Source organism: Bubalus bubalis, chromosome 16 (assembly GCF_019923935.1).
Source record: "Bubalus bubalis isolate 160015118507 breed Murrah chromosome 16, NDDB_SH_1, whole genome shotgun sequence".
Classification (NCBI taxonomy): domain Eukaryota; kingdom Metazoa; phylum Chordata; class Mammalia; order Artiodactyla; family Bovidae; genus Bubalus; species Bubalus bubalis.
In genome coordinates, this window is record NC_059172.1 from 6,576,390 (window position 1) to 6,599,746 (window position 23,357).

The 23,357-nt window shown below is 38.1% G+C and overlaps 2 pseudogenes; both read right to left on the reverse strand.

Moving 5' to 3' along the window:
• Positions 1-5,108: 5,108 nt before the first annotated feature.
• Positions 5,109-5,883, reverse strand: LOC102392631 (annotated as a pseudogene).
• An 11,758-nt stretch (positions 5,884-17,641) lies between these two features.
• Positions 17,642-18,490, reverse strand: LOC102392317 (annotated as a pseudogene).
• Between the last annotated feature and the right edge of the window lie 4,867 nt (positions 18,491-23,357).

Consider the following 23,357-nt stretch of genomic DNA (forward strand, 5'->3'; position numbering starts at 1 on the left):
CGAAGCACGCCAGGCCTCCCTGTCCATCACCAACTCCCGGAGTTCACCCAGACTCACGTCCATCGAGTCAGTGATGCCATCCAGCCATCTCATCCTCTGTCTTCCCCTTCTCCTCTTGCCCCCAATCCCTCCCAGCATCAGAGTCTTTTCCAGTGAGTCAACTCTTCGCATGAGGTGGCCAATGTACTGGAGTTTCAGCTTTAGCATCATTCCTTCCAAAGAAATCCCAGGGCTGATCTCCTTCAGAATGGACTGGTTGGATGGCCTTGCAGTCCAAGGGACTCTCAAGAGTCTTCTCCAACACCACAGTTCAAAAGCATCAATTCTTTGGCACTCAGCTTTCTTCACAGTCCAACTCTCACATCCGTACATGAACACTGGAAAAACCATAGCCTTGACTAGACAAACCTTTGTTGGCAAAGTAATGTCTCTGCTTTTGAATATGCTATCTAGGTTGGTCATAACTTTCTTTCCAAGGAGTAAGCGTCTTAATTTCATGGCTGCAATCACCATCTGCAGTGATTTTGGAGCCCAAAAAAATAAAGTCTGACACTGTTTCCACTGTTTCCCCATCTATTTCCCATGAAGTGATGGGACCAGATGCCATGATCTTCGTTTTCTGAATGTTGAGCTGTGAGCCAACTTTTTCACTCTCCTCTTTCACTTTCATCAAGAGGTTTTTTAGTTCCTCATCACTTTCTACCATAAGGGTGGTGTCATCTGCATATCTGAGGTTATTGATATTTCTCCCAGCAATCTTGATTCCAGCTTGTGCTTCCTCCACCCCAGTGTTTCTCATGATGTACTCTGCATATAAGTTAAATAAGCAGTATGACAATATACAGCCTTGACGTACTCCTTTTCCTATTTGGAACCAATTTTCCCATTTAGTTTATTACAAAATATTGAGTAGAGTTCCCTGTTCTATACAGTAGGACTTGCCATAATCTATGTTAAATATGTGGTGGTTTAGTCTTAAGTCATGTCCGACTCTTGCGATACCATGGACTGCAGCCCACTACGATCCTCTGTCCATGGGATTTTCCTGGCAAGGTTACTGGAGAGGGGTGCCATGCCCTCCTCCACGAGATCTTCCTGACCCAGGGATCCAGCCCACATCTCCATTAGCTCTTGCTTTGCAGGCGGATTCTTTACCACAGAGACACCAGGAAATCCCATATTAGGATATAGTGATTAGCAATGTCTACATTGCTATAATTATCTACATTGCTAAAAAATAACTACAGCAAAGTGATTGAGTTATACATATACATGTATCTACTCTTTTTCAAATTCTTTTCCCATTTAGTGTATTACAAAATATTGAGTAGAGTTCCTTACGCTATGGAATAGGCCTTGCTATAATCTATTTTAAATATATTAGTGTGTATTTGGGGCTTCTCTGGTGGTTCACTGGTAAAGAATCCACCTGTAATGCAGAAGACACCAGAGACCTGGGTTCCATCACTGGGTTGAGAAGATCCCTGGAGGAGGGCATGGCAACCCTCAAGCCTAGGTATATTTGTGAGAGACAATAGGAATGAGACACTGCTAGTCTCCTCACAGATCAAAATGTGTTACATATTATGGCAATTATGTGTCAGCCTGCACATGAAAAAAGAGATGAGTGAAACAGAAGAGTGTCTTGAATTGGATCAAAATAAACTGGGATTTCAGGAAACAAAAATCAGGATTTCAAGTTAATGGCAAAAAGACAGTTATGCAACTATTTTTAAAAACCATAAAATACAGAGAAACCACTAAAATTTCAATACCTATTTAACTCCTATAGCAAAATAAATTCAAGATTAATCAAAAGTTTTAATATAAGATATAAAAATGCTTTAAAAAATAAACACTGGAAAAGAACTGAAGACTGGCACAAGTGGAATGGGAAAGTGTATCTTTCTAAGCAAGATACACAAATGAAAAAAAATTGAATATAAAATGTAAAAAAAAAAAGTACATGCAAAAATCATTCTACATAGTTTAATGCAGGATACTGGATGCTTGGGGCTGGTGCACTGGGACGATCCAGAGGGATGGTATGGGGAGGGAGGAGGGAGGAGTGTTCAGGATGGGGAACATATGTATACCTGTGGCAGATTCATTTCGATATTTGGCAAAACCAATACAATATTGTAAAGTTTAAAAATAAAATAAAATTTAAAAAAAGAAAAAAAAAGTTAAAAACATGGAACCAGGAAATGGAGAAGGAAATGTCAACCCACTCCAGTATTCTTGCCTGGGAAATCCCATGGACAGAGAAGCCTGGTGGGCTACAGTCCATAGGGTAGCAAAAGAGTCAGACACAACTTAGCAATTAAACAACAACAAGAAATCTAATTTTTAAACCTAATTTAATGACATATTGTGTGTGTATTTTTAATCATCCCTTTTTAACTAACACATCATGCACTTTTTCTCACATCTTCAAATTTTCTTTGAAAACACAAATTTTAACAGCTGCATGATAACCCATCTTATGAATAGATTGTATTCATTTACTTGTCAAATATTTTTGGTTGTTTAGGTTTTTGCTTTTCACTACAGTGAGTGGAACCATAGTCCTCAGTCTTCTTATTCTATTTGTTTAGCAGCTGGTGGCTCAGATGGTAAAGAATCCACCTGCAATGCAGGAGACCTTGGTTCAGTCGCTGGGATGGGAAGATCCCCTGGAGAAGGGCACGGCTACCCACCTCAATATTCTGGCCTGGAGAATTCCATGGACAGAGGAGCATGGCAGGTTGCAGTCCTTGGGGTCACAACAAGTAGGACACAGCTGAGACACTTTCACACAACCAGAAAATAAAAACTACTCGTGCAGTGATAAAAGTAATCATTTCTTAGCATATAAATATCTCATAAAAATCAGTATGGAAAAGAGTAACCATTGAATTAAATAGGTAAAATTTGAATGAATATATACATATAGATGTGTTTATATAAATATATACATATAAACTCACAGAAAATTAATACAAATCAAATTAAATGTGTGGAAAGATGATCGAATTCAATTATATCAAAAGGGTTGTGGTTAAAGAATAAGAGTAACTTTAATCAGATGTCATAAATATTTATCAGGTACTGATGATTGAGATGTAGACAAAAGAATTCTCATAGAGTGGGCAGGACTGTAACTACTTAACCTCAAGTATGGTAATTTGGCAATAACTATCAATATCAACATTTAAATGCATATATTACCTGACCATTCATTCAAATATCATAGGAACAATGCTATCCCTATAAAATTATATTTGCATATACATAAAACATATATTAATTAGAATATTATTTACCATAGAAAAGTTTAGCAACCACATTAATAGACATTTACATATTAATTTACTATAAATTTATAAGGAGAACTGTGCACCATGAAAAATTATATATATATATATATATGTGTGTGTGTATATATATATATATGACTAGGCTTCCCAGGTGGCCCAGTGGTAAAGAATCTTCCAGCCAGTGCAGGAGATGAAGAAGACACGAGCTCAATCCTGGGTCAAGAAGATCCCCTGGAGTATGAAATGGCAACCCACTCCAGTATTCTTGCCTGGGAAATTCCATGGATGGAGGAGACTGGCAGGCTATACTCCATGGGATCTCAAAGAGTCAGAAACTACAAGCAACTGATCATGCATATACAAAATATACGGACTTGTATGGAAACATCTTCAAGATGTTGTATAGTAAAAGCAAGTGTTACATATATCAGATCAGATCAGTCGCTCAGTCGAGTCTGACTCTTTGCGACCCCATGAATCACAGCACGCCAGGCCTGCCTGTCCATCACCAACTCCTGGAGTTCACTGAGACTCACGTCCATCGAGTCAGTGATGCCATCCAGCCATCTCATCATCTGTCGTCTAATACATAGAAAGAAGCAAATATATGTATGTTAATTACACTTGCATTTGTAAAGATTATTACCAGATGAAAAGAAACAAATTTAGGGCCAACAATTAGGGCTGGAAAATGCTGAGAAAAAAGTAGGAAATTCATGTGACACTGCATACCATATTGTTTGGTTTCCATTTATGCTGTTTATTGATATCTGTTTTACTTCAAATCTTATTGTAAATAGGAAAGTATTAAGTTAAAGATTTTGTGCATAATGCCATGGAAGTATAGAAAAAAAAAAGACAATGTATATATAAATAAATATTTTAAATTTTATCAATAAAGAAGTTCATTTAAATAAGAATCTAAATAAAAATCATCCTGTCCTGAAAAAGAGTTGTTATTGTTGTTCAATCACTAAGTCCAACTCATTGCTACTCCATGAACTGCAATATCTTTTTCGCTCTTTTTCTTTTTCATGAAAAAGAGTTAGGGTTAGTGAAAAATATAAGTCCATAAACTGGTTGGGCTTCCCAGGTGGCTCTAGTGGTAAAGAACTCAGCAGCCAATGCAGGAGACATAAGAGATGCCTGTTCAATCCCTGGGTCAGGAAGATCTCATGGAGGAGGGCATGGCAACCCACTCCAGCATTTTTGCCTGGAGAATTCCATGAACAGAGGAGCCTGATGAGCTACAGTCCCTAGGGTCACATAGATTCAGACACGACTGAAGCGACTGAGCATACATAAATTAGTTAAAAATCAGTGCAATAATTTTCTCATGAATTCATTATACATTTTTTTTTTGCTATATAGGCTTTATACAATTCTGGGTACAGTTATAAACAAGTAATTTTAGACTTTACATTCTAGTAAGGAGGAAAACTGTTATTAATAGCACAGATGTATAATTGCAATCTTTAATTATGATTATCATAAACTTGTTGAAGAAAGAGAAATCAGAATCAAATTGTAAAATGGCTTCCCAGGTGGCTAATATTGTAAAGAATCTGCCTGCAGTGGGGGAGACCTGGGTTCGATCGCTGGGTTCAGAAGATCACATGGAGGAGAGCAAGGCAATTCACTCCAATATCCTTGTCTGGAGAATCCCCATGGACAGAGGAGCCTGGCAGGGTACAGTCCATGCAGTTGCAAACAGCTGGACATGACTGAGTGACTAAGCACAAAATGACTTCTGCATTCAAGGAAATGTCCCCTGATGTCAAATGATTCCTTTCATAGTAATTAATGCACTTAGTTAAAATGAGCTATGATGTTCCTTCTCCAGACCTTATTCATAGCATTAGTTAACTCAGAGTTTCTTAGACTGTAGATTAATGGGTTCAGCATGGGACTTATGACTGTATAAAACATGCTCAATGATTTGTCAATGGGGAAGGTCTTAGCAGGTCTTGCATTTACAAATATAGAGGGAACAAAGGAGCAGATAACCACAGTGATGTGGGAACCACAGGTCTGGAGGGCTTTCCGCCTCCCTTCCTGACTCAGGTTCTTCAGAGAGTGCAGGATGACTCCATAGGAGACAAGTAAGAGCAGAAAGCCAAGAGTGCAGATCAGCCCTCCATTGGCCAGCACTAAGATGCCAATGAGATAGGTGTCAGTACAGATGAGTCTCAGTAAAGGGAACATGTCACACATAAAGTGATCAATGACATTCAGGCCACAGAATGGGAGCCCATAAACAGTGCTAAGCTGAATTGCTGAGTGCAGAAAACCCCCAACCCAGGACACCACTAGCAACACAACACACACCCTCTGCCTCATGATCACCAAATAATGCAACGGCTTACAGACGGCCACGTAGCGGTCATAGGCCATTCACCAACAGAAGGATGATCTCTGATCCACCAAAAAAGTGCTCTGTAAAGAGCTGAGTCATGCAAGATTCAAATGAGATGATCTTTTCCCCTAAGAACAAGTCTGAAATCATTCTAGGGGTAATACAAGAATAAGTGACATCAATAAATGATAAGCTAGCAACAAAAAAGTACATCGGTGAGCTCAGGGTCTTACTGACAGTTATAGTCACAATAATGACCAGGTTGCCCATCAGACTCAAAATATAGAAGAACAAGAACATAACAGAAAGTACTTTCTGTTCCTTTGGATTCTGTGTGAGGCCCAGGAGGACAAAGTAAGTTACATTGTTCCTTTGGTTCCATCCAGTCTGGACAGAAGCTGAGTTCAGGTATTAGAAGCAGTTGGTCTAAAAGACAATGGAAAAAAAAAACAAAAACATAATCACACTTATACTGGGGGGAAAAAAAGCACTTAAAGGGGAAAACACTTAAATGTACAATTGTTTATTTACACATTCTCTTGAAGAATGTATATAGAACATCTATTTGTGTCTAATATGTCATGGACATTTTGATTACAAGTTGAGTAAGGCATGGTTTCTTTCCCTCAGTGATATGGTACATAACAAGGGATCAGGCAATTCCAGACCCAAGTTATATATGCCATCAATATTTGGCTTCTCTGGTGCCCAGATGGTAAAGAATCTGCTCACAGTGCGGGAAACCTAGGTTTGATCCCAGGATTGTTAACATCCACTGGAGAAGGAAATGGTAATGCACTCCATTATCTTGCCTGGAAAATTCCATGGAGAGAGGAGCCTGGCAAAGTATAGTCCAAGCAGTCACAAAGACTCAGACATGACTGAGCAACTTTTTTTTTTTTTTTTAATGAATATCACCCAGTGCTTAGGATCATAGGTGCCTCAGATGGTAAAAGCATCTGTCTACAGTGAGGGAGACCCGGGTTTGATCTCTGGGTCAGGAAGATCCCCTGGAGAAAGAAATAGCAACCCACTCCAGTACTCTTCCCTGGAAAACCCCATGGATGGAGGAGCCTTGTAGACTACAGTCCATGGGGTCGCAAAGAGTCGGACACGACTGAAACTTCACTTTCACTTTCCTTCACTTTAGGAGTATATCAAACTGTAATCAAAGAAGGCTTCCTGGAGGAAGCAATGCTTTGGTTGAGTTTAAAAAAAAATTGAAAGCATAAAATGGATGGGAGAGAATTCCATGAAAAAGTGCATCATTTATAGAGTCAGAAAGTATAATAAAATAGACCCACTTTAGGTAATTTACAGTGTAGGTAGATCAAACTGTGAACAGAAGATCCTTGTCCTGAATTGTCTCAAACCTCACTGACACTTAGTTCTTTAGGTGGATATTTCCCTTTTTCTGACCAGTAAATGCTGCAACAGTCTAATTTTGGGTCAGCCCCTGTTTCTCCCCTAATTTTCAAACATGTGTACACAATAAGGCTGAATTCACCCTGATTATTTAACTTATATGCACAGTACATCATGAGAAACACCAGATTGAATGAAGCACAAGCTGGAATCAAGATTGCTGGGAGAAATATCAATAACCTCAGATATGCAGATGATACCACCCTTAAAGCAGAAAGAGAAGAATTATAGAGCCTCCTGATGAAAATGAAAGAGTAGAGTGAAAAAGTTGGCTTAAAACTCAACATTCAGAAAACTAAGATCATGGCATCCAGTCCCATAAGTTCATGGCAAGTAGAGGGGGAAACAGTGAGAAACTTTATTTGGGGGCTCCCAAATCACTGTAGATGGTGACTGCAGCCATGAAATTAAAAGACATTTGCTCCTTGGAAGAAAAATTGTGACCAACCTAGACAGCATATTAAAAAGTAGAGACATAAATTTGCCAACAAACCGATCTGTCTAGTCAAAGGTGTGGTTTTTCCAGTAGTCATGTATGGATGTGAGAGTTGGACTATAAAGAAAGGTGAGCACTGAAGAACTGATGCTTTTGAACTGTGGTGTTGGAGAAGACTCTTGAGTCCATGGGACTGCAAGGAGATCCAACCAGTCCATCCTAAAGGAAATTGGTCCTGAATATACACTGGAGGACTGATGCTGAAGCTGAAACTCCAATACTTTGGCCACCTGATGTGAAGAACTGACTCACTGGAAAAGACCCTGATGCTGGGAAAGATTGAAGGTGGAGGAGAAGGGGATGACAGAGGATGAGATGGTTTGTTGGTATCACCAACTGAATGGACATCAGTTTGAATAAACTCTGGGATTTGGTGATGGACAGGGAGGCCTGGCATGTTGCAGTCCATGGGATCGCAGTGTGGGATATGACTGAGCGGCTGAACTGATATGCAACATCTCTAATTTTAGCATAGTTTAATGGCAATGTAGTATTTATAAAGCTAACTTTTAAAAGTTCTACTATAAATATAAGAATTCCCTATACAAAATTTAAACAGGTGCTCCCTATTTGTCTTATTATTTTCCATGTTATTGTTCAGACAAAAATTTCAATACTCTTCACTCATTGATACTCTCATAAAAATTTAATAATTCCTGTTTATTCTATTTTCAAAATATATCACAAGTTTGATCATACCCTACTTCTTTATTTCTTCCTGGTCTACTACAGTAGCCAAATCTCTCCATGTTTATTCTGGCCTCCAAAAGATGATTCTCCTGAAGCAGCCCAAATTGTCCTTTTAAATTTTATTCTGATGACATCATCCTGCTCCTGAAAAGTCTTAACCGTATATTCCAATCACAGATTCATAGTTTAATGTATCACTTTTTATGTTTAGAGTAACAAGAACTGGAATTCCCATTTTATAATGGAAGAAACTAATGCTCAGAATATCTCATTCATTTTCCACAATCACATATTTTTAAGGGTTACATCTAGAACTGAATCTAAGTTTGATTGATTCCAAAGCAATATAATTTTTTTTACAATAAAGAACATTCCACACTTGTGAGTCTGGTTCCCATGATTTACCATTAGTCTTACCTTTAGAGGCTTCTTCAGAATCTGAACGATGCCTTTAAGTTACTCGTATACACTAAGAATTATTTTTCATCCAGTTTGATAACAGAGGGCAAAAGGCTGCCTTATTATTTGAGGATAAATCTGATTTCATTTGTCTGTCTGTCCAATTTCTTCATGGAGTCTCATGATTATTCAAGTCATTTTTATGTGCAGTGTAGATTATTTGAAAGGAATTCCAGGGTGCGTACAGAAAAACAAAAGTTTATCAGATTAGAAATTTATCAAAATGACAAGGAAATCCTATATATACATAGGAGATATCAAGTAGCCATTTCCCAGGAAATTTTTTCACAAGTACTTCTTTCTACCAACTTGAAAAAGAAAAGTAGCATTTGGCTGTTTAGCCCTTCTCATTCTGTCATGCTAGCATGGCCAGATTAGTTGACCTAAGATTTTGAAAGATATTCCTGTGATTTTTTTTCTTTTTAAGTTGTACTTTAAGTCTAAGAAAAGACCTCAGGAAAAATTGATGCCAGTTACTAAGTGGATAGCATCTTCTTACCCTTAGGGGTGAAGATCATGGGATATTTCATCCCTTCCAGCTGCAATTATCATTGAGTCTTGGAACTGGAATATGTCCAAGACTGATTTTTATTTAATTAATTCACTGGGACTTTCCCCAAAGTTTTTAAAGATCATCTATATGTCAAGATTTTAATAGGACAAGTCACATAATTCATGTCAGAAATGTCCAACATGGGGAAAAAAACTTCATGAGAATGAGAAGTTCATGAGAAAAAAAGAATCATCATGAGACTAAAGACAATCAAGATTAATATAAAAACCCAGTCATTTTACTCCAGTGAACAGATATGTTATGTACTTCCCCACCTGCCATAGCACGATTTTCTGTCCTTTTATTTCAGATGTAATTTAATCACCTTAAATTTTGGTTAGATATATGAAAGTTACATCAGAAAACACAGTTAAATGCCTTAAAATAAAATATATAGTAGCTAATTTTAAATTCACCATCGTGGTTATCTTGTTTGTTAAGATCTTTTTTGTATAGATCTTATGTGCATTCTTGCCACATTTTCTTAATATCTTCTGCTTCTGTTAGGTCCATAACATTTCTGTCCTTTATTGCGCCCATCTTTTCAAGAAATATTCCCTTGGTATATCTAATTTTTTTTTTTGAAGAGATCTCTAGTCATTTTCATACTACTATTTTCCTTTATTTCTTTGCATTGATCACTTAGGAAGGCTTTCTCATCTCTCCTTGCTATTCTTTGGAACTAGCTATTTCCTTTGGAATTAAGAAATATGTCAAGAATACACAGAACTATACAAAAAGATTTTTATGACCCAGATAATTACAATGGTGTGATCACTCAGCTATAGCCAAACGTCCTGGAGTCCAAAGTCAAGTGGGCCTTAAAGAGCATCACTAAAAACCTAGTGGAGGTGATGGAATGCCAGTTGAGCTATTTCAAGACCCAAAAGATGACTGTTAAAGAGCTGTTAAAGTGCTGCACTCAATATGCCAGCAAATTTGGAATATTCAGCAGTGGCCACAGGACTGGAAAAGCTGTTTTCATTCCAATCCCAAAGAAAGGCAATACCAAAGAATGTCCAAACTACCACACACTTGGACTCATCTCACACACTAACAAAGTAATGCTCAAAATTCTCCAAGCCAGGCTTCAACAATACGTGAACTGTGAACTTCCAGATGTTCAAGCTGGATTTAGAAAAGGCAGAGGAACCAGAGATCAAATTGACTACATCTGTTGGATCATCAAAAAACCAAGAGAGTTCCAGAAAAACATATACTTCTGCTTTATTGACTATGCCAAAGACTTTGACTGTCTGGATCACAAAAAACTGTGGAAAATTCTTCAAGAGACGGGAATAGCAGGCCACCTTTCTTGCCTCCTGAGAAATCTGTATGCAGGTCAAGAAGCAACAGTTAGAACCGGACATGGAACAACAGACTGTTTCAAATTTGGGAGAGGAGTACATCAAGGCTGTATACTGTAACCCTGCTTGTTTAACTTCTATGCAGAGTACATCATGCAAAATGCCTGGCTGGATGAAGCACAAGGTAGAATCAAGATTGCCAGGAGAAATATATAACCTCAGACATACAGATGACTCCATCTTTATGGAAGAAAGAGAAGAGAAACTGAAGAGCCTGTTGACGAAAGTGAAAGAGGAGAGTGAAAAAGCTGGCTTAAAACTCAACATTCATAAAACTAAGATCTTGGGATCCAGCCCCATCAATTCATGGCAAATAGATGGGAAAACAATGGAATTATTGAGAGACTTTATTTTCTTGGTCTCCCAAATCACTGCAGATGGTGACTGCAGCCATGAAATTAAAAGACACTTACTCCTTGGAAGAAGCTATAACCAATCTAGACAGCATATTAAAAAGCAGAGACATTATTTTGCAGACAGAAGTCCATCTAGTCAAAGATATGGTTTTTCCAGTAGTCATGTATCAATGTGAGAATTGGACTATAAAGAGAGCTGCAAGCCAAAGAATTGATGTTTTTGAACTGTGGTGTTGGAGAAGACTCTTGAGAGTCCCTTGGACTGCAAGGAGATCCAACCAGTCAATCTTAAAGGAAATCAGTCCTAAATATTCATTGGAAGGACTGATGCTAAAGCTGAAACTCCAATACTCTGGCCACCTGATGTGACAAACTGACTCATTGGAAAAGACACTGTTGCTGGGAAAGATTGAAGATGGGAGGAGATGGAGATGAAACAGGATAAGATGTTTGAAGCCATCACCAACTCAATGGACATGAGTTTGAGTAAGCTCCCAGAGTTGGTGATGGACAGGGAAGCCTGGCATGCTGCATTCCATGGGGTTGCAAAGAGTCGGACACGCCTGAGCGACTGAACTGAACTCTGCATAGTGAAGCAGGAGAGTGAAAGAGTCAGCTTCAGACTAAATATTAAAAAACTAAGATCATGTCATCTGGCTCCATTACGGCATGGCAAACAGATGGGTAGAAGGTGGAAGCAGTGACAGATTTCCTCTTCTTGGACTCCAAAATCATTGTGGTTGGTGACTGCTGCCATGAAATCAAACAATGACTGCTTTTTGGCAGGAAAGCGATGACAAACCTAGCTAGTGTGTTGAAGAGCAGAGACATTACTCTGCTGACAAAGGCCCAGATAGTCAAGGCTATGGTCTTTCCACTGGTCACGTACCATTGTGAGAGCTGGACCACTGGATCATACAGAAGGCAGAACACCAAAGAATTGATGCCTTCAAACTGTGGTGCTGGATAAGACCCTTGAAAGTCCCCTGAACAGCAAGAAGATCAAACCAGTCTATCTTAAGGAAGATCAACCCTGAATATTCACTAGAAGGACTAATGCTGAAGCTGAAGCTCCAGGAGTTTCATCATCTGACACAAACAGATGACTCACTGGAAAAGTCCCTGATGCTGGAAAGAGAGAGGGCAGAAGTAGAAGAGGATGTCAGAGGATGAGATGGCTGCATGGCATCACAGATGCAATGAATATGAACTTGGGGAAACTCCAAGAGAATGTGAGGGATGGGGAGGCTTGTCATGCTGCATTCCATGGAGTCACAAAAAGTCGGACATGACTGGGTGACTGAAAACCACAACAACACTCTGCAAAGAAGTTAAATTGCAGGATGACAATATACAGCCTTGGCATACTCCTTTCCCATCTGGAACCAGTCTATTGTTCCATGTTGAATTCTAACTGCTGCTTCTAGACCTGCATACAGGTTTCTCAGAAGCTGTGTAAGGTGGTCTGGTATTCCCATCTCTTTAAGAATTTTCCACAGCTTGTTGTGATCTATGCAGTGAAAGGCTCAAGCATAGTCAATGAAGCCGATGTTTTTATGAATTTCTTACCTTTTCTATGATCCAATGGATGTTGGCAATTTGATCACTAGTTCCTCAGGCTTTTCTAAATCCACACTGTATTTCTGAAATTTCTTTGTTCCCATACTGTTGAAGCCTAGTGAAGGATTTTGAGCACTACCTTGCTAACATGTGAAATGAGCACAGTTTTACAATAGTTTGAACATTCTTTGGGATTGCCCTTCTTTGGAAATGGAACAAAAACTGACCTTTTCCAGTCCTGTGGCCATTGCTAAGTTTTCCAAATTTGTTGGCTTATTAAATACAGCAACTTAAACACCATCATCTTTTAGGATTTGAAGTAGCTCAGCTGGAATTTTTTCACTCCCTCCCCCTCAGCTCTGTCCATAGTAATGCTTCCTAAGGACCACTTGAATTCATACTCCAGGATATCTGCTTCAGGTGAGTGACCAGACCATCATGGATATCTGGGTCATGAAAACCCTTTTTTGTACAGTTTTTCTGCATATTTTTGCCATCTCTTCTTAATATCTGCTGCTTCTTTTAGGTCAATACCATTTCTGTCGTTTATTGTGCCTGTCCTTGCATGCAAAGTTCCTTTGGTATCTTCAATTTTTTAGAATAAATATCTAGTCTTTCCTACTCTATTGTTTTCATCTATTTATTTGCATTGTCCACTTAAGAAAGCTTTTTTATCTCTCCTTGCTATTCTTTCAAACTCTGTATTCAGTTGGGTATATCTTTCCCTTTCTCCTTTTACTTACATGTTTCTTCTTCTCTCCGCTATTTGTAAGGCCTCCTCAGATAACCAATTTGCATTGTTGCATTTCTTTTTCTTGGGGGTGGTTTCAGTCACCACCTCCTGGGTAGTGTTACAAAGCTCTGTTGATAGTTCTTCAGACACTCTATCAGATTTAATCCCTTGAATGTATTTGCCACTTCCACTGTATAATCATAAATGATTTGATTAGGTCCAACCTGAATGGTCTAGTGGTTTTTCCTACTTTCTTCAATGTAAGTATGAACTTTGCTAGAAGGAGCTTATAATCTGAGCCACAGTCAGCTCCTGCTCTTTTTGCTGACTGTATAGAACATTTCCATCTTTGGCTGCAAAGAATATAATCAATCTGATTTTGGTGTTGACTATCTGATGATGTCCATATGTAGAGTCTTCTCTTGTGCTGTTGAAGAGGGTGTTTGCTATTACCAGTTGGTTCTCTTGGCAAAACTCTGTTGCCCTTTGCCCTGCTTCATTTTGTACTCCAAGACCAAACTTTCCTGTTTCTCCAGGTATCTCATGACTTCCTACTTTTGCATTCCAATCCCCTATAATAAAAAGGAAAAAAAAAAATTTGGTGTTAATTCCAGATGTTCTTGTAGGTCTTCATAGATCCATTTGACCTCAACGTCTTCAGCATTAGTGGTTGGCGCATAGGTTTTGATTACTGTGATGTTGAATGGTTTGCCTTGGAAATGAACTGAGATCATTGTGTCTTTTTTGAGATTGCACCAAAATACTGCATTTCAGACCCTTTTGATGGCTATGAGGGCTACTCCATTTTTTCTAAGGAATTTTCGCCCAACGTAGCAGGTATAATGGTCATCTTAAGTAAATGTGCCCATTCTCATCCATTTTAGTTCAATGATTCGTAAGATGTCAATGTTCACTCTTGTCATCTCCTGCATGGCCACACCCAATTTACCTTGATTCATGGACCTAAAACTCCATACTGTTCATGGGGTTCTCAAGGCAAGAATACTGAAGTGGTTTGCCATTCCCTTCTCAAGTAGACCACATTTTGTCAGAACTCTCCACCATGACCTGTCCATCTTGGGTAGCCCTACACAGCATGGCTCATGGTTTCATTTAGTTAGACAAGGCTGTATTTTGGGGGCTCCAGAATCACTGCAGATGGTGACTGCAGCCATGAAATTAAAAGATGCTTGCTCCTTAAAATAAAAGCCATGGCCAACCTACACAGCACATTAAAAATCAGAAACATAACTTTGCCAGCAAACCAGCCCATCTAGTAAAAGCTATGGTTTTTCCAGTAGTCATGTATGGATGTAAGAGTTGGACTATAAAGAAAGCTGGGCACCAAAGAATTGATGCTTTTGAACTGTGGTGTTGGAGAAGACTCTTGAGCCCATGGGACTGCAAGGAGATCCAACCAGTCCATCCTAAAGGAAATTGGTCCTGAATATACACTGGAAGGACTGATGCTGAAGCTGAAGCTCCAATACTTTGGCCACCTTATGGGAAGAATTGACTACCTTCAAAAGACCCTGATGCTGGGAAAGATTGAAGGTGGGAGGAGAAGGGGACGACAGAGGATGAGATGGTTGGATGGCATTACTGACTCAATGGACATGAGTTTGAGTACGCTCTGGGTGGTGGTGATGGTCAGGGAAGCCTGGCGTGCTGCAGTCCATGGGATCACAAAGAGTCATACATGACTGAGTGACTGAACTGAAATGAACTGAAAAGGTGATGTTTAAGCTGTGATTGAAAGGGTAGGAAGAAGCTGCCATTAGAAGCACTGTTACAGAAAGCAAAACTAAATAAAAATTCATAGATAAAATTATCTCACTTCAGGTGGATTAACCTAGAGCCCGTTATACAACATGAAGTAAGTCAGAAAGAGAAAAATATTCTATAATAATAATGCATATATATGGAACCTAGAAAAATAGTACTGTCGAACCTATCTGCAAGACTGCAATAGAGGTGGATACAGTGGAGGACGAAGAGGGTGGGAGGAATTGAGAGAATAACATTGAAGCATATACATTACCATATATAAAATAGATTGCTAATGGAAAATTGTTGTGTAATACAGGGAGCTCAACCTGGTGCTCTGTGACAGCCTAGAGGGGTGGAATGGGGCGGGCAGTAGGAAGGAGGTTCATGAGGGAGGGGACGTACATATACCTATGGCTGATTCATGCTGATGTATGGCAGAAACCAACACTACATTGTAAAGAAATTATCCTCCAATTAAAAAAAAAAACTGTTAAATTATTAAAAGAATTCAGGAGTACCTCAGCCACATGATAAATAAAAAATCCATATCCAGTCCGTGTGTGTGTGTGTTCAGTCATGTTCAACTCTTCATGACCACATGGACTGCAACCCACCATGTTCATCTGCCCGTGGGATATTCCAGGCAACAATGTTGGAGGGAGTTGCCATTCCCTTCTCCAGGGGATCTTCCCAACCCAGAAATCGAACCCACTCCTCTTATTTCTCCTGCATGGGCAGGTGGATTCCTTTCTACTGAGTCACCTGGGAAGCTCCCAGCCAATCCATACACATGCAGTAAGTAAATAGACCTTATTTAGTATAAGGAATTCCCAGGTGGTACAGTAGTTGAAACTTCACCTTCCAAAGCATGGGATGCAAGTTCAATCCCTGGTTGGGGAGTTAAGATCCCACATGACTCGCAGCCAAAAAACCAAAACATACAACAGATGCAATATTGTAAAAATGTTGTATGAAATTCAATGAAGACTTTAAAAATGATCCACATTAAAAAAAAAATTTTAAGGAAAATATAACAAAAAAAATTGCCTCCTCAAAAGCAACAAAAATATAAATGCTTAGCTCAGTTCAGTCACTCAGTCATGTCCGACTCTTTGTGACCCCATGAACCGCAGCACGCCAGGACTCCCTGTCCATCACCAACTCCCAGAGTCCACCCAAACCCATGTCCATTGAGTCAGTGATGTCATCCAACCAACTCATCTTCTGTTGTCCCCTTATCCTCCTACCCTCAATCTTTCCCAGCATCAGGGTCTTTTCAACTGAGTCAGCTCTTCAAATGAGGTGGCCAATATGATGAGTATTGTGCAGCATAAGAAAGGTTATGAGATTTATAACCTTTATAGATATATATATAAGATATATATATACCTTTATATATGTATATCTTTGAGATATATATATCGACTCCTACAAAAACATTTTTTCAAGACATTGCATAGTAAAAGCAAGGATTATATACAAAGAAAGTAACAAACATCCATATGTTAAACACACTTGCATTTGCAAAGATTATTTCCAAATGAAAATTAAGAAACAAAATTATTAATTTTTATATTTGGCAAAACTAATACAATTATGTAAAGTTTAAAAAAAAAAGAAACAAAATTAGGGTTTACATTTATGAGGACTAGAAAATGCTGAGACAAAAATAAAAAATTTTGAAATTTATTTGAGACTTAATCCTAATTGTTTTGGCTTCCCTGATAGCTCAGTTGGTAAAGAATCTGCCTGCAATGCAGGAGATCTCAGTTCAATTTCTGGGGTGGGAAGATCCACTGGAGAAGGGATAGGCTACCCACTCCAATATTCTTGGGCTATCCTTGTGTCTCAGCTGGTAAAGAATCTGCCCGCAATGCGGGAGAGCTGGGTTTGTTTCCTGGGTTGGGAAGATCCCCTGGAGAAGGGAAAGGCTATCCACTCCAGTATTCTGGCCTGGTGAATTCCATGGACTATACAGTCCATGGTGTTGCAAAAAGTCCATCATGACTGAGCAAATTTCACTTTATTTCAATCCTATATTGTTTGGTTTTCATATATGCTGTTAATTAATCCCTGTTTTACTTTGAATTTTCTTGTAAACAGTAAAATATTTCAGTTAAAATTTGGGCATAATGTGATGGAAATATAGCAAAGAAGACAATCTATATAAAATTACAATTTTTAGGTTATATAAATAAACAAGCTCACTTAAATGACAAGAATTTAAATAAAAATTACTCTGTTTCTGAACAAGAGAAAAAAAAGATGAAAGCATAAATGATCAAAAATCAGTGTAACTATATAATAGTAACCTTGCAAGTTAATTATGTATTATTAATATCTTGCTGCATAGGCATTAAATCTTGCTAGCTACAGTGATAAATAGGTATTTATAGGCTTTATACTCTAATAGAGAGGAAAACTGTCTTAACAGCACAGTTGTATAATTATCTTTAATTATAATCAGAGTAAAGTTTTTCAAAAAAGAGAAATCAGCATCAAATTTTAAAATGACTTCTGCATTGTAAGGAAATGGACCCTAATGTCAAAAGACTCCCTTCATGGTGGATGATGTACTTATTTAATATGAGATATGATGTTTCTTCTCCAGAGCTTCTTCATAGCATTAGTCAACTCAGAATTTCTTAGACTGTAGATTAATGGGTTCAGCATGGGGGTTATGACTGTATATAACACACTCAATAATTTGTCAATGGTGAAGTCTTAGCAGGTCTTGCATTTATGAAAATACAGGGAACAAAGAAGCAGACAACCACAGTGATGTGGGAGCCACAGGTCTGGAGGGCTTTCCACCTCCCTTCCTGACTCAGGTTCTTCAGAGAGTGCAGGATGACTCCATAGGAGACGAGCAAGAGCAAAAACGCTATAGTGCAGATCGGTCCTCCACTGGCCACAACTAAGATGCCAATGACATAGGTGTCAGTACAGGAGAGTTTCAATAAGGGGTACATGTCACACATATAGTGATCAATGACGTTGGGGTCACAGAATGGGAGCCCATAAACAGTGCCAAGTTGAATTACTGAGTGCAGAAAACTTCCAAACCAGGCCATCACCAGCAGAAGGAAGACCCCTGCTTCCAGGAAAAAAAAAAAGGTGCTCTGCAAACAGCTGGGTCATGCAAGATTCAAAGGATATGATTTTTTCCCCAAAGAACAAGTATGAAATCAACCTGGGGGTAATAGAAGAGGAATAAGTGACATCGATAAATGATAAGCTAGTAAGAAAAAAGTACATCGGTGAGTTCAGGGTCTTACTGACAGTTATAGTCACAACAATGAGCAGGTTTCCCACCACAGTCAAAATATAGACGAGCAAGAACATAACTGAAAGGACTTTCTGCTCCTTTGGATTCTGTATGCGGCCTAGGAGGACAAAGTAAGTTACATTGCTCCTTGGTTCCATTTCATCTGTACAGAAGCTGACTTCACATCTGAGAAGTAGTTTACCTACAAAAAAAGGGGAAAACCCTTAAAGACAGAAAAGACTTAAATGTTTAATTTTTTATTTATCCATTTATTAGAAGATATGCATCGGAGAAGGCAACGGCAACCCACTCCAGTACTCTTGCCTGGAAAATCCCATGGATGGAGGAGCCTGGTAGGCTGCAGTCCATGGGGTTGCTAATAGTCGGACACGACTGAACGACTTCACTTTAACTTTTCACTTTCATGCATTGGAGGAGGAAATGGCAACCCACTCCAGTGTTCTTGCCTGGAGAATCCCAGGGACGGGGGAGCCTGGTGGGCTGCCGTCTATGGGGTCGCACAGAGTCGGACACAACTGAAGCGACTCAGCAGCAGCAGAAGATATGCATGGAGCATCTATTTGTGTCCAATATGTCATGGACATTTTTATTACCAACTTGAATAAGGCATAGTTCCCTTCACTCTAGTGCTAGACACATAATGAGGAATCAGGCAATTCCAGACCCATGTAACACAGAAGGCAATGGCAACCCACTCCAGTACTCTTGGCTGGAAAATCCCATGGACGAAGGAGCCTGGTAGGCTGAGGCCCATGGGGCCACTAAGAGTCAGACACGACTGATAAATACTGCAACAATGAAAATTGTGTCCCCAGTCCCTAACTCTCCTCTATTTCTCAAACTTAGATATGTGCCATGCATGGTATTTCCCAGGCAAGAATACTGGAGTGGTTGCCATTTCCACCTCCGAGAGATCTTCCCAATCCAGGGATCTAACCCTTATCTTCTGCCTCTCCTCCACTGGCAGGCGGATACTTTACCACTAAGCTGCCTATATGCAACATCTCTAATTTTGGACATCCGATTGATTGGCAATTTAGTACTTATTAAGCTTTTAAATTGTCCACAATAAACATAATGTATAAATTTAAAGAGGTGCTCTGCATTTATCTCATTAAATACAATCATTTTCCATGTTGTTGTTCAGACAAAAAAAATCTCAGTACTCTTCTCATTTATTAATTTCATAAAATCTTAATAAATCCTATCAAATCTACTTTCAAAATATATTACAAATATGATCATCCCCAACTTCTTAATTTCTTCCTGCTCCACTGAAATAGCTTTCTACCAAGTCTCTCCAAGTTTATTCTGGCCTCCAAATAATTGGTTCTCCTGAAGCTGCCCAAATTGTCCTTTTTAATCTTATTTTGATAGCATCTCTCTTTTGCTCAAAGCTCCTGCAATATATTCCAAACACATACTCATATCTTAATGTAACACATTTAATATTTACTGTAATAAGAACTGCAATCCTCATTTCATAACTGAAGAAGCTAAAGCTCAGAACAACTAATTCAGTTTCTCAAGTCACATTTTAAAGTGATATACCTAGAATTGAGTCTAAGTTTGATTTCAAAGTAATTTAATTTCTACATAATAATTTCTCACAATTGGGAGACTGGTTCCCACTATTTACTGTTAGTTTTACCTTGTGGAGGCTTGTTCAGAATCTGAAGAATGACCTTAAATTACTCATAAACACACTGAAATTATTTTTCATCCAGTTTGGCAACAAAGGGCAAAAAGCTGCCTTATTACTTGAAGATATAGTTTATTTTGTTTGACTGTCTGTTCATTAACTTCACGGAGTCTTCTGATTATTCAGAAGGTTATTTTTATGTGCAGTATATATTACCTTAATGGAATTCCATGGTGCACACAGAAAAGAAAAGTTTATTATGTTGGGAAATTTATCAAAATGACCAGGAAATTCTATATATACATAGAAGATATCAAATAGTCATTTGGGAGGGAAATTTTTCACAAGTAACTTATTCCTGCTAATGTAAAAAAAAAAAAAAACTTGCATTTTATTCTTTATCATTTTTCACTGTGTCATGTTAGCATGGACAGAGTAGTTGATCGAAATTTTGAAAAAATTTCCTAACTTTTTTTAAGCCATGCTTTAAGTCTAAGAAAGGACCTTCTGAAAAATTTCTGTCAGTTACTAAGTGGGTAGCATCTTCTTCCTGTTAGGGATGAAGATCACAAGATATTTCATCCCTTCCAGCTGCAATTATCATTGAGTCTTGGAATTGGCATGTGTCCGGGGATAATTCTTGCTTAATTAATTCACTGTGATTTTCCCCAAAGTTTTTTAAAGGAACATCTATATGTAAAGTTATTAATAAGCCAAATCACAAAATTAATGTCAGAAAGGTGCAGCATGGACAAAGAGCTCCAGAATCATGAGATTCCTGCAAATCAAGAAGGAAATATCAACCCAGTCATTTAGTTTTAGTGAAATTATTTGTTATGTATTTCCCCACCAGCCATAGCAAGATTGTTTCCTTTTACATAATATCCAATTTAATTATCTTAAATGTTGCTTTTATATATATATATATATATAATATCCAAAAACACAATTAAATGTATTAAAATTTTATATATAGTAAATAATCCAATTATTAATTTTCAAAAAGTTGATGATACCTGCATTTTACCGGCAACCTTGCTCTAAGTGAGGACAAGAATTAATAAAGCCAGGGGGAAAATCATGTAAAATTTTCTCCTGCGTGGATCTAATTTTGTTATAATAAAGTCATACAAAAAAAAAGGAGACAATTTTAAAGAAGTTGAAGTTTTATTCACTGCTTAAAAGACAAGAAATAGGGTATAGTGACAGAAAATAAGAGGGAAAATTCTACTGGGGATAAAGTAATCCAAGGCGAGCTTTCTTAAAGGTGATGCTCAAGCTGAGTTTGAAAGTGTAGGAAGTGACTTCCATCAGAGACACTGTTACAGAAATTATACAAATGACCTTATTTATGAAACGGAGCCTGGACAATTCCATGGACAGAGGAGTGTGGACGGCTGCAGGCCATGGGACATGACTCAGCACACACACACACACACACAACATACCCACAGACTCAGAGAATAAACTTACGCTTGTTAGAGTGGAAGAACTTGGGAAGAGACAGTTAGGGATTTTGGAGTTGACATGTACACCCCGCAACATTTAAATTAAATAATCAACAAGGTCCTACTATATAGCACAGGGGACTCTGCACAGTATTATATGGTAACCTGGATGAAAGGGGGGTTTGGTGGAGAATGGATGCTTGTATATATAGGCTGAGTTCTTTCATTTGCTATCCGCATGAAATTATCACAACATTGCTTATTGGCTACCCTCCAATATAAAAATAAGTTTTTTTTAATAAGCCCTGTTACAGCAATTGAAAGTATATAAAAATTAATAAAATTATTTCACTTCATAGATGACAGGAGCTATACCTAACACAACTTTAAAATTTTCACAGGAATTTTTATGGCAGTACTATGTTAAAAAGGACTTGTGCCTTCTTGTCTTATTCCGGATTTTAATGGGGCAGCTTTTAACCTTTCCATGTTGAGCTGTGCATCTGTCATATATGGATATCATGTCAAGCTACATTCTTTCTATTTCCAGTTTGTTGAGAGATTTTTATGAAGTGATGCTGAACTTCTACACGATCATGAAAAACCCAAGAATAAATTAAGAAAATAAGTACACTTACAAAAGCACCATGAAGAATAAAATATTTAGGAATAACCTTAACCAAGGAGACAGTCTTGTAAACTGAAAACTACAAAATATATCTCAGTGATATTATCAAATACACACATACATGGAAAGATATTTATGATCTGGGATATTTAACAGTATTAAGATGTTAATAATACCCCTACAAATTATTAAGATGTTAATAATACCTTCAGATTCAGTGCAATCCTTATCAAAATCCCAAAATAGTTTTTATAGAAGCAGAAAAATTCATACAGAATCTCAAGGACTCCAAATTGCCGAAACAATTTTTTGAAAGGAAGTAGAAAGTTGTAGGTCTCATGCTACCTGATCCTAAAATATATAATACAAAGTTATGGGAATCCCAGCACGACCATTGAAATAAAGATGGACAACATGCAAATGGAATAAAATAGATGGTCTAGAAATAAAGCTTTATATACATCCTAGATAATATTCAACAAGAGTGTCAAGAGCGTTTAATGGAGAAAGGGTAGTATATTGATGCAAAGTGAAAAAGGAAATCACACAGAAAAACTAATATTGTGTGACTACATTTGACTGAGACACTTAATTAGTCAAGTTTATAGACAGAAGATAGAATGGTAGTTGGATGGTGCTCAGTAAGTGGAAATGGGAAATTTTGTTAGATGGTTGTGAAATTACAGTTTGACAAGTTGGAAACATTTTGGAGATGACAACCATAATGTTGGCACAACACTATGAATTAAGGTAGTGACACTTTAAAATGGTTAAAACTGTATATTTTGTTATGTATATTTGACCACAATTTTAAAAATAAATTGAAGAACTCAGGTGACCTCATTAATTGCTTTATGATATGAACATAAACTATAGCACGAAAGCCCAAACTGTCTGCAAATATCATTGGCTTTAGATACACCTGGGTTTAAGAGGTAAATATGTCAATCTCATGACAAAACAACTAAATTAAAATCTCTATTTTTTAATAATTGCATTCTTTAATTTATTTATTTACTTCAATTGGAGGATAATAGTCTCTGCTGCATACATGTGTCCGCTCCCTCCTGAACCCCCACCCTCTCCCCCCTGATCCACCCCTCCAGGTTTTCACAGAGCGCTGGCTTGGGTGCCCTGTGTCTTACATCAAACTCCCTCTGGTTGTCTGTTTTACACACGGTAAGGTGTGTGTGTCAATGCTACTCTCTCAAATCATCCCACTCTCTCTTTCTTCCACTGAGTCCAAACATCTGTTCTTTATGCCTGTCTCCTTTGCTGCCCTTCAC